The sequence below is a fragment of the Strigops habroptila genome, chromosome Z (genome assembly GCF_004027225.2).
Source record: "Strigops habroptila isolate Jane chromosome Z, bStrHab1.2.pri, whole genome shotgun sequence".
NCBI classification, from domain to species: domain Eukaryota; kingdom Metazoa; phylum Chordata; class Aves; order Psittaciformes; family Psittacidae; genus Strigops; species Strigops habroptila.
This window is the reverse complement of record NC_044302.2, coordinates 23,505,024-23,517,352: the sequence shown is the minus strand read 5'-3', so window position 1 is coordinate 23,517,352 and position 12,329 is coordinate 23,505,024.

The following is a 12,329-nucleotide window of genomic DNA, read 5'->3' as shown; positions in this document are numbered from 1 at the left end:
GAAGGCAAGTTATGCTCTAACAGGAAGCATTTTTGCTATGTGCACGTTTCAAATTAATATCATGTTTTAGAGCAGTACTCATTTTTCTCTGCAGGTTAATTTCACCTTGCTACAAGATTTTATTAGAGTAAATCTAAATATCTTCATTTTCTTGATGGACACAAATTCAGTAACACTTAACTAGCATAAAGTTTTTTGATGAGAAGGAAATGAAATGAGTGAATTGATCTCATTACGTACACCCAATAACTGACACAGAGTCAACTCTTTTGCACTAATCACTTCTATCAAAGTATATAACAGAATCAGACACTTTCCCAAAGCAGAATACAATGAGTGCAGATCACACACCACATGACTTAGGAGGTGCATGTAGATAATTACATTTTCTTTAACTGCCCTCAAACTATGAGCCTATATCTCCACAGACACATGAACAGAGGCAGGAGAGGTCACAACCAATGTGGTAAGCTGTTTTATTACTGTGACTGTTCTTTGGGATCCTTGTGGGACCATCTAAAAGTATCTCCTATGTGGCCCACCAGAAAGGCTGGCTGCCCTCCCTGCCCAACCAGCAACCATTTTTATACAAAACTGATTTTATCTTATTAAAGGTTTGGTTCGCCCTTGGTAAGAAGGTATTAGTTTCTCTTCTCCTATGATCTGAATGTAGAATGTAAGGATGTCAGAAGTATGGCTGTGGCTCTTGTCCAGCCACCAACTTTTGTTGCTGTTGACGTGTCTTATATCTTGTGCTTTTCAACTGACATGAGGGCAAATGCCTCTATTTCAGCCTTTATTAACCAGGTTATTCATGGTTGCCATGCCTCAGGCATGGGGCTCAGCAGAAGAGCCTTGTGTTGCAGTTGGCCTTGCATGCCTACTTGGTATGTGTGTAGCGTGAAGATGGCGGGAACGGGAGCAGGAAAAGTTGACTGCTGGTCCTAGTAAAAAAGATATAATGAAAGACTTCAGAATCCCTACACTGACATATGTGTTCATTTTCATTAATATTAATAGAAGGAAAGGAAGGTATATGGTTACCTTCATTAATATTAATGGCAGAGAAGGCTAGGTGGATATCCTTGCTTCCCTATAAATATTAAATAGAGCACGTTTTTTAACTCCCATGAAGACCCCATGTAAAATGCAGACACCAATATACAGAAGGACACCAATACCATACTCAAACAAACGTAAAAGATAGTAACATTTTATCTTGCTAAGCATGTCTATTGCTTCCCCAGTATTACATCAATAAAATTCCCATTTGCCTGATGTAGAGCATTCATTTCCTCTTGGGTTGTTGCCAATTATGGGAAAGAACTGATCAATAAAGTAAAATGATGGGATTCATGAATGCTAAAAAGTCATGCATAATTTACAGACCATATTTAATTCCAGCATGCTGGAAATGAGGCTGTTATAAAGCAGCATAACCACCATGCACTGCAGATATTAGGAAAAACAAGTCAAATTACTGTGTTTAGTTAAGGTATAGAAAGTATTGTCCTGATATTTTTAAAGCAATCAGGAGATACCGACAAGGACAAAGATTTATGACTGTGATTATCTTTTTGCTTGCTGACGTAAATTAGCCTTCTGGGAAACTGAAGTTATTTCTCAATATGCTCTTAATGGTCTGAGTCAGAACTGCAGATGATCTCTCTCCTACAAGGGATTTATAGTAAAAAGAAAGGTGAAAGCTTCCGTTGCAAAGGACTGTAGAAGTGGGGACAGAAATATTTCATACGTGTGAGCTCATCCTCCAGTGTGTCACAGGTGCTACTGCTCAGCAAACATGGCTGTTAGCCATGAAAATGAAGTGTTTACTCTTCCAGCTGAATCAGGATGATGATTATTCCAATCACTGACATTATCTCTGCAAAGAAGGAATAGTGCCTCAGATGGACAGTTCAGAGTTTTCAAGGTAATGAAAGTTGGTTTTGTCTGAGATCACCCCTGTATTACCAACCCCATGTCAAGGAGGTTGAATGACAGATGTACTCCCGCATCTCTTGTTCTGATTAATACCCTTATCATACCATCTCCACAGCTACTATCCGCCCCGGGTCTCACCTTGCATTGCAGATCTGCCCAGGTCTGCCCAGCATTGCAGATGATGATTAGTGCAGAGTACCAACTTCAGCAGCCATGAAAAAGCCAGAAAAGGAGGGAGCCATAAAGGCTGGGCAGTCCCATGCTCTGCACAAGACCAAGAAGTTTCCCAAGACCTTCTTCATGCTGTAACTAATCTGTGTATAATTACGATAAGTACAGCTGCAGCTGTGACTGCACAAATGGGTTCGTAAGGCCACGTGTAAATGCAGTGAATAAAGAGGAAAGCTCCTGGAAAGCATTTAGATACGCTCATCTTTTTGCCGGTGGGACATCTGCTCTCATGACAAACTTCCTGGATAGCTTGCATACTATACAGCCTCAGTTTAAAAAGGAATAGCAAAAGTGATAATCAGATCCCGAAGCAGGATGATACCTGGGAACATGTGTGATTTCTGTATGACCGCAGATGTTGCTGTTATTTGCCTGCTCAGGAGTAATTTTTCTTTATATAAATGGTACCAGTGTACTTTTGCAAAGCTCTTCTTTTCTGTTTAAGGTCATAGATGGACTAGAAAAGACAAATTAACTTCAGATTTTCATGTTTCGGCTTAAAACCAGACAATCTGGCAGCCCAAGCCCTCACTCATTAGTGCAAGGGTACTGACCTGGGCTTTGGTGCAAGACATCCCCAAAGGTAATCAGTGCCCCGCACCTTCTTTTGTCTTCACGGGTGGCTCTCACAAACCCTGGTGAAGCTGTGCTGCCCGCACATCAAGCACCCTGTGCACCACTTCTGGCTTTTAGAGTGAACAGCCAGTATGCACACCATGAATGTTCACACTGATAGAGGTGCTCTTGAATAACAAGTGATTATCTGTGTTTATAAATATTGGGCTCTCAGATGAGTTCTCTGATACTCATACCTTTCTCCGATACTCATATCTTTTCTCCAGTCTTCTCCTGCTTGTTCCCTGTCTTGCAGAGCCTGCACTGCCAGCGGAGGCATGAGGGCTCTTGGCTTGCCCACAGACACTGTACTTGCAGCAGTGCTGAAGGGTAGAGCCATGCATGTGCTCAGATTGAATTAACCAGTTCTCCTTCATGCAATAATTTCATGAGATCTCTTCTGTAGCGTAACATGTTATTGAATCTACTTGCAGTTATTTTCCTGTGAAGAAACCCTGTTTGGACCAGAAATACATTTGCTTGGACTCTAAATATGCTTTTATGCATATTTACCAAGTTTTCATCTGGTCCAAGCAGAAAGTACTACGTGTTTTAAAAGCCTGCTCTGCAAGGAATGGTGACAAATTCAGCTCTCTATAATTTTTCATTTGATGAATTATTTATTTCCACTTATTTCTCAAGAAAAAAAAATGTGGAAATTTGCTTTCCTCACCACCTACAGAGTCCCTTCAGTCAGAGCTCCTCCTCCTCTCCTGCCAAACCTGCTGCAGAACAAAGCCACAGAGCCATCCATCACCTGCCAGATGTATCCCAGCAGTGTCCACCTGCCCTGCAAGGGGGTAATAGTGATTATACCTCTTTCAGGTTACCTCAGCCTTTGTGCAATAAGCACAGTGCATCCTGTTATGGAGCTGGATCCTGCCATAGTGATGCCTGGGGCTAGGGCAGAAAATCAGCTCCAAAAATACAGACATAAATTCTTTAAATAGAATTAAAAACACCCCCAACATCTTATTGGTCATACTAATTGCTTCTATTCTGGAATAATTTCTTCTGTTTCCTGTCTCGTTTGTCCTTATCTGATATAAATTATGCCTCCTCCTAATCCCCATAAAGCATGTGACAAAGCTTTACAGACTTTGAGGGACTCAGAAATGGAGCAATTTTAAACACAGGAGTGCTAATTAACCCATTATTTCAACGAGGCAGGAATCCTTTCATTACGGTTGGGAGCACAGCAATGCTCCTGGGTGCAGCCTGTGGCCGGATTTGCAGGAAGAATGGAGGGGTAGGGGCAGTGGTGGGCAGCTGGCGCACAGCTGCTGAGAGGGTCAGGGGAAGAAAGGTGGCTCTGACAGCTTGTCTGTGCTGTTGAGGCACAAACCAGGGAAATCAGTGGCTCTAAAACAATTTGCTCCTTTCTGGCCGCGTTCTCAAAAATGCTGCAACAGTATCTTCACAGACAGAATGTACAGAGAATAAACATCCTCATATGGAAGAGGAACTTTCCCAATCTAATTTTCTATAGACATTTTTATGAAATACTAAAAGCTGTCTTTCAGTACCATGCCTCAGAGGCAATGTTGAGAAAACATCAGCAGAAATGCAGCAGTCATTCCTCTTGGGTCCTCCTGGTCCCCCTAAAGGAAATGAGATGTGCATTATGGATTCTACAGAGCAAGTTCTACTCAAGGTTTACAACCCAGCCGTAAGCACTGAGCATCCTTTTCATGGCACAAGCGCAATTTGGCTGTACTCTGTAAGATTGTGTAGCTCTGTATGAACTGTGTCTGGAAAGTGTAGAAAAGGACACGGATGTTTTTGAGATGTTTGCAGCTTGATGGAACAGAGAATAGGTTTGGAGACCCTGGCAGACATCTGACTGCTGCTTTGAAAAGACCAGGAGAGCTTTGAGGCGGTATAAATCAAACAGGCACGGAAGGGATTATGAGATAGGATTACTGGGCAGAAACATTTTTTGCACAAATTGAAATGAAAAAACCTTAAATGAAACTGGGGTAAAAGGTGTTTTGAGAGAAGAGCAGCAGAGACAACAGGCAGTGCTGGAAGGTATCTCAGTGGCCAGAAAGACGATGTTAAAATTCTGCCTCATTAGCTTCAATGAGACCAAGACTCCCTTCTTTAATCAGGCTTAGCTAGAAGAAAACAGGGCTTGGTAAGGCATCCTCAGCATGGAGGAAGTGAGTTTCATGATATCTTTATTATTAGGGTTGGATGAAGCCATAGCCAATGGGACTGCTTGGTGCTCATACTCGCACCTACATGAAAGGTGGCAGGACCAAAACCCACATAACTTCACACTGGGCTTCTGCAGGTCATTCCATGGTGCACACAATCCCCACTGAAGCTTAGTAGCTCTGCCTGCTGATACCAGGAGGACCCTCGCCATTAGAGGCTGACCTCAAGTAGAGCTACCCCAAAATTACTGACCATCCCTGCCGGCTGCTGAAATTCTTCTGATCTGTTTGATTGATTTTCATACGTTTAGCACTCAGTAAAAGAGGAGGGAAGCAAATGAAACTTCCTGTTTTTACAGAAAAGCTGTTTGCACATCATTGTGGCTGTATTCAAAGCTGCTGCAGTCTCTGTGAAAAACCCACATCCTTTGGTTTGCACACAGCAGAGAAGTTCATCCTAAAACCTCCAGGACAGCCAGCCACTCTAATTAACAGCTCTCCCAGGGTGGTGTGGGGAAAGGGCTGGGTTAGAAACCACTGCGGCAGTCTGGCAGCCTGCAGAGAGGCAGCCAGCGCTCTGCTAACAAGCCACGAATGTTCCCACTGATTAAAAAAGAATGATGAGTAGAACAGATTATTCTTGCTCCTACTTAGTGAAGTGATTGTCTTTCCAGATATATGTCATCAGGGAGGTAATAGATTCAATCTTCCAGGATTACCTCTTCTATAAAAAATATGACTAGTTTAAGGTGTATTTCCAGCAACAGTCTGGAGCATTTGCAAAGATCAAGGGCAGGATAAAGAAAAAATTATACAGTTCATCATCAGCCACTCAAATTTGTAGTACATAATGAGAGATATTAAAAGTCGAGAAGAAGTTGGAAAGGAAATATCAGCTGGGATTTTTCAATAAAATATTTGATGCTGAAAGAGACAAATGTACGATTAACTGTGGGGAGCCCTGAGGAAAGGAATTCAGGATAAAATTTATTCTGCACTACTGTCGCAGTAGTGCAGAATGTCGACAAAATGCAAATCACTTGCAGACTCAGTGGTGAAATTCCTTTACTCTCCAGTTGTGTTGCTTCTGTAAGATGCAAATGACCAATGAAGCTTCACAATAAAACCAGCAATGGCTAATAATGCAAACCTGATAACGAATGAAGGCACAGTGGTTATTTATACAGTCAGTATGAATGTCACATTATTCAGAAAAGTCTCTGTTTCTCAAGGGAAGGCGTAATGAGAACTGATAGCAGATTTCTCATCCTGATCTGAGCAAAACCTCCCAAAAATTAAGTTTATGCAAGGGAAGGAGTTCCCATATATTGCTGCCCTTCTTCTGTCAGAAAGACCTCACATTTCTGCAAATGATAGAAATCAGGAAACATCATACAGCTGTAGCTCCAGGACAGAGATCAGTCTCATGGTGCTCTGAGAGATGAAGCTCTACTTGATCATCATCATGCTGCAGTACCTCAGGGGCTTTTTCTCAGCAAGGATACTGGAAAGTAGCATGGCCTCTTTTGTGGGGAGGCATGCACCATCCTCACAGGGTTAGGAGGCCTCTGCATTTCCAGACGTAACCCCAACACCTTTGGTCACAGAAGGCGTACTCTATGACCTGCTATTTTTAAAGATGTGGGTAGTTCATGGATGGCAAAAATGCCGGTTTAAGCCTCCTCTAAAAGACATACAATATCCAAAGTAACAGTGGAAACCAGCTGAATGTTGTCCAAGATATTTGTTTCCTGGGCTATTATTTTCCTAAAGCAAATTCTATCTGGTGTTTTTAGCCTAATTTCCTAATAAGCTTTGAATTCTGTGAAACCTTGTTTTGAGATTTTTTCCTGAGTTGCACAAGAAGTACAACAGACCCAGTGGCAGAAGACCATGTACAGACTGCCTATGCTAGGAACAAAGCCTAGCTGATTTCAGTTGTTGTTAGAACTGGTATTAGTTGAAAGTAAAACTTCCTTCAGAGTTCACAGTTTGGTGAGCAGTAGAGAAGGCTCTGCTCAGTTTCTCTCCTAACTTTTTTGATGTTCAGAAAGCCATTTTGTATCTAAAAGGCTGAAACCTCTCCAGATGTGTCTCATGTTATCTCTAGCAAACACATCCTTTAATATTCAGCATGGTGTGTCCTTCTGCTGCAACCTCATTACAAGTCAGTAGGAAAAAATCACGTAGAAGGCACAAATTTGTAGAAAATAAGGCACCTTCCACACCCAGGATCATGGAGCAACTTGTTTTATTGGATTTCACTTGGGAACATTTGTCTTAAATTTTAAAATTGCTTCTTTTTTTTTTTTTTTTTTTTAAAGAGAGCATACAGTCTTGCTAATATGAGCAGAGCTTGTGCTTTATCTAGCGTGTTGCCTTCTCACTTGTGGTACTTAGCTTGTTCCTACTGACGTGCTGACCCTGGGCAGTCACAGACACCAGGAGGAGGACGACATTTGCTTGGACCTGAACCACATTGAACGAAGCCCGTGCGATGTGGATTTATAACTATCCTGGCCACCGAGGAGATAACAGTCAAACAACAAAAAAAAAGCCCCTGTGCTTCTCCTAGATTATCACAGAGTGTCACCTTTGCTCCATGTGTTACTCTGCTGGGTTGCATTTGTAAGGAGGTAGAAAGAGGTATGAACCAGTGGTCATCATGTTGGAACCTTACCTTCCTTATCGCTGGCTTGGCTTCCTCTCCAGAAGAAAATGCAAACACTGGCAAAGAGCTCAAAAGTCCTTACATATGTATAACCAACACTTCTTTGTCCTCAAAGTATCTGAACAGCTGCGATAAAAGCCTGTAGCATGTATTGAAGATTAGATATTACAGATTGCAAGAAAAGGACAAACATTGAAAATGTTGGCATACGACCATGACCCAATATAGCTGCTGTGTTTCCATGGAGTCCAGGTGTCTCACTAGGCAATAACATTGGTGCGTCCAGCGCAAACTCAACATAACTAGGATGAAAGAACCAGTGTCATCATTGAATGCAAATTTTTCATGCAAATTAGATGCAGATTTAGTTTCAATGCACTGACAAGCAGAATGAGCAGAACTGGGGGTGATAGTCAGAGTTACAACTACTCTGGGGGAACAGTGGTGCAACAATGTATTGGTATCACCTAGTATTGTCCGTATATGTGGCTGTACGTCACTGCAGCTGCTTCCTCTTTTGTTCACCAAGGGAAAACGCCTAAAAAATTATGTCCTTTGAATTATTCTGAACTATGCATAAAACATATGTTTTCTGAGATTTTAGTTTAGGTGGTAATTCCATTTCTATTTTAAGCACCAATGTTGATTGTCATAGTTTTCATACCTACTGAGCTCAAATGCATCTGAGGGAAATGCCAGCTTTCATCTGATTTTTGAACACTGATCTGTGGAATAGACTCAATATATTCTCACTGGAAATGTGGTTATGATTTCTGCCCGTTTGCTATTGTATAGCAGTGAGCAGATGCATCTCTTAACGATCAATAGACTGAAGTAATGCTACAGAAAGTCTAGAAGAAAAAAGGAAATTACTGATAAAATATAACAAGGATCAAGCTCTTAATGATTTAAAAAGAAAAAAAAAAAATATTCTACACTAAGCAGAAACTAAACTTAATTTCCTGGCATGATATCGTTACAAAACATTTCTACATTACTGCATGGCTCTGGTGATCACAGTCACAGATACATATGGGCATTGAAGAGGCAGATGAAATATTCCTTAGGCAGCTGACAGAAGTCTTACCATCACTAGCCCTTGTTCTCATGGCGGACATCAACCTAGCAGATGACTGCTGGAAATACAATACAGCAGAGAGGAAACAGTCTAGGAGGTTCCTGGGGTGTGTGGAAGACAACTTCCCAACTAGGGCAGTGATCGCCCCCCAGCCATCGGTGAGGCTGCACCTTGAATCCTGTGTTCAGTTCTCATCTAAATCTACCCAAATCTGGAAATTTGCCCTTTTCCAGGGTTATCATTATATTAGAAACAGACCTTGAAGTGAAAATGAGGGGTGAGTACTTGGGCGCACAATGCAGATTTGAGGCTCCTGCACAGGTTTTTTGCTGGTTTTTGGAAAGCATTGCTCTGCAGGCACAGCGTTGCCTCTCCCAGCAAAGCCAGAACAGTTCCCCAGGGAGCAATGTAAAGACTTCTGGAGCTGCAGCTCCTGATTACAGCAATGTTTTTGGGTAGCAGATGAACTGCAGGAGGTGTGCGGCAGGGCCAGGAGCCATGCCTTACACCAGGCTGCTGCTGCGCTGGCTTGGGTTAGGATGTGCCTGTGATTTCTACACATCACCGCAGGCCTCCATGAGGGGCTGCCCCCAGTTCCACACTCAGCCCTAATAAGGTGGTGCTGGGATCAAGAGACTGTGTGAGTTTGTTTTTCTCTTATGTCCTGTTTCCTCTCCTCTCAGGAGAACAGCTTAAGGCAGGGAAAGGAAATGGTTTGTGCTGCCCATATGAATAGAGAAGAGATACCTACCAGAAATCTTAATTAAAGGTTTTCATCAAGAAATCTTCATTAAGAAATTTTCACTAAGGAAGGTTGTTGCCATAATAATAAGGTATCTTAGAGGACAACCTGACTAGTGCAGAGCATAACAAATGCCTGTAATAACAAACAGCAGCAAAAAGCCTAGAAGCAAAATCCCAGGCTGTGTGACTCCATCCCTTTTGCACCTTTAAGCTTGCTGCTGGAGCAGGATCAAATCCCTTTTTCACTCCAGTATATGCATCTTAAGAGGAGATTTTTTGAGAAAGAGAGAATGCAGTGTGGCACAGGGCTGTTTGTGACAGCAGCAAACCCAATGCTGCTAACAGCTCTTCTGAAGAGAATGGACCTGGTCCCCTGATCAGATTTAATGGGGAGTCTCGTCCCCCATCTCTGGCCCCATACCCCAGGCACAGGTGTAGGAACAGCCCATGAAGGGATGCTGTGCCCCACAGATCATAGAATCAACTGGGCTGGAAAAGACCTTTAAGATCATCAAATCCAACCATTGCCCCAGCACTGCCAAGGTCACCACTAAACCAGGTCACTAAGGGCCTCGTCTACACAGTTTGGGAACACTTCCAGTGATGGTTACTCCACCACTGTGCTGGGCAGCCTGTTCCAATGCCTGAACACCCTTTCAGTGGGTAATTGTTCTTAATCTCCAGCCTAAACCTCCCCTGGTGAAGCTTGAGGCTGTTTCCTCTTGTACTATTACTTGTTCCTTGGAAGAAGAGATCAGCGATCAGCCACCTCCTGGCTCCATCCCCTTTAATTGATAAAGTCCCCCTTGAGCCTTCTCTTCTCCAGACTAAACTACCTCCAGGTCCCTCAGCCATTCCTCATCACACTTGTGCTCCAGGCCGTTCCCCAGCTCCGTTGCCATTCTCTGGACCCGCTCCAGCACCTCAATGTCTCTCTTGTAGTGAGGGGCCCAGAACTGAACACAGGTTTCGAGGTGCAGCCTCACCAGTGCCCAGTACAGGGGGATGATCACTGCCCTGGCCCTGCTGGCCACACTGGTGCTGATACAGGCCAGGATGCCAGTGGCCTTCTTGGCTGCCTGGGCACAAACTGGCTCATGTTCCATGGCCATCAATCAGCACCCTCAGGTCCTTTTCTGCCAAGCATCTGATGCTGTGGCATCAATGCATCCCATGAATGGATGCTGTTGCCCACAAAGGGATGCTGTAACTTGCTGTGAGTGGGAAGCCACCTCCTGGAGCACCAGCTCCAGGGCCTGCCTGCGCCTGGCAGAGAGTTGCCATGGCTACAAGGTGAGCCGCTCCAGGGGGGAAAAAGGAAAAGATGAACTCTGTCACGGCTGCCAGTCTGCAGCCTGCCCTGCCTGCGAGCTGGGCCTGTGGTGATACCTTGTGTGGGGCACGTAAGGCAGGAGAAGCTCTGACCCCAGCTCCAAGGCTCCCAGCTTTGCTGTGAAAGGTGGATTTCTGCATGCAGAGGGAGCCCTAGGAAAAAATTATTAATTAAAATCTGGCTAGTTCATTTTCCCATTCCTCACATGCACTCCTTCGCCTTTCAAACTTAGTTAAAAAGGGAGGTAGAAAGACAATGCTGGCAAGGGGAGCCCATAACATCCTCCTCAGAGCAAACACCAGAATTTGTGCTACAAATAGGGGAAAACAGCCCCATGCTACAAGGCAACAAAGTGCCTGCTCTGTCCCTGTGCTGGGTATCCAAGCCTTGTATGTTGCTGACTCCTCAGTGGTGAAGATGTTCAAGATTGTCATGCTGTATTTTCATTCCTTCCTCTCCTTGCCTTGGCTCCTTCCCAAGCCCCCCCATCTCACATGGAGCACTTCTACCTGTGGGGTTGATCCAGGAGACCCCCTTCTCCACCCCCCTGCACAAAGCAGCACAAATTGGCAGAAATTTCAACCCCTCTTTGTTGCAGGCAAGGGGCAGAAAGAGGAATATGAAGAGACCTAGACCACAGCAGTGAGGATTCAAAACTGTTTGAGGAAAAGGTTTCAAGACTACTATCCATCAATCAGCAATTGATTGATGGATAAAAAGAGGTAAAACTTCAGGAAATCTTTTCACCTGATTAAGGAAAATGCCATGAAACATTAAAAAGGCTATAATCCTAATCCCATAGCAGCTTTTCAATCTTTTTTTAAATTTTCCACAATTTTCCTAATCAGTTCCTAACCAGGACCCTGATTGTCCTAGAACATCCACCTCCATTCACACTGGAAATAAAGATCCCTTTTATGTGCACAAACACTTATTTTCATGCCTCGTTTCATGAGTGAGTGAAGAGGATGCTCTGACCTGTCCAGCAGATGTATTGTCTTTAAATATTCTCTTTGTAAACCCTGAGATTCCACTCTGAAAACCTCTCTCAGTCTTTCTTCAGCAAAGCCAGTGCCTCCCTGAATATTTCTTAAGGACCGAGATGGATTACTGCACATCAGCTCTGTCACTGTCTTATTCATATTTGATAGCATGAATTGCTAACAGGCTTCTATTTGCATATTAGATTAATCAGATGCTGTCTTCCTGGTCCTGCCTGAAAAACTTCATGATGTGTCAAATTAAAGTCTACACAGATTTGTTTGACGCTTGAGATTTTTTGTAGTGTTTAATTTGTTTTTTGTGTGTTTAATTTTCATTTTACTGGAAATTAATTACCACCGAGTACAGAGCAGGCAGGTGACAGACACATTGCAGCATGTGGAGGGAGGATGGTGAGTGACACAAAACCCGCATTTCTCTCCCAGACCTGCTGTTTCTGCAGGTTGCAAGGCTCACACCAGCTGGGTGAATGGATGCCAATATACACGTGTTTGTGGCTGAAATTGAATTGGTGCTCAGCAGTACTCATGGGCCACTGCCCGGGTCTGGGGAGGG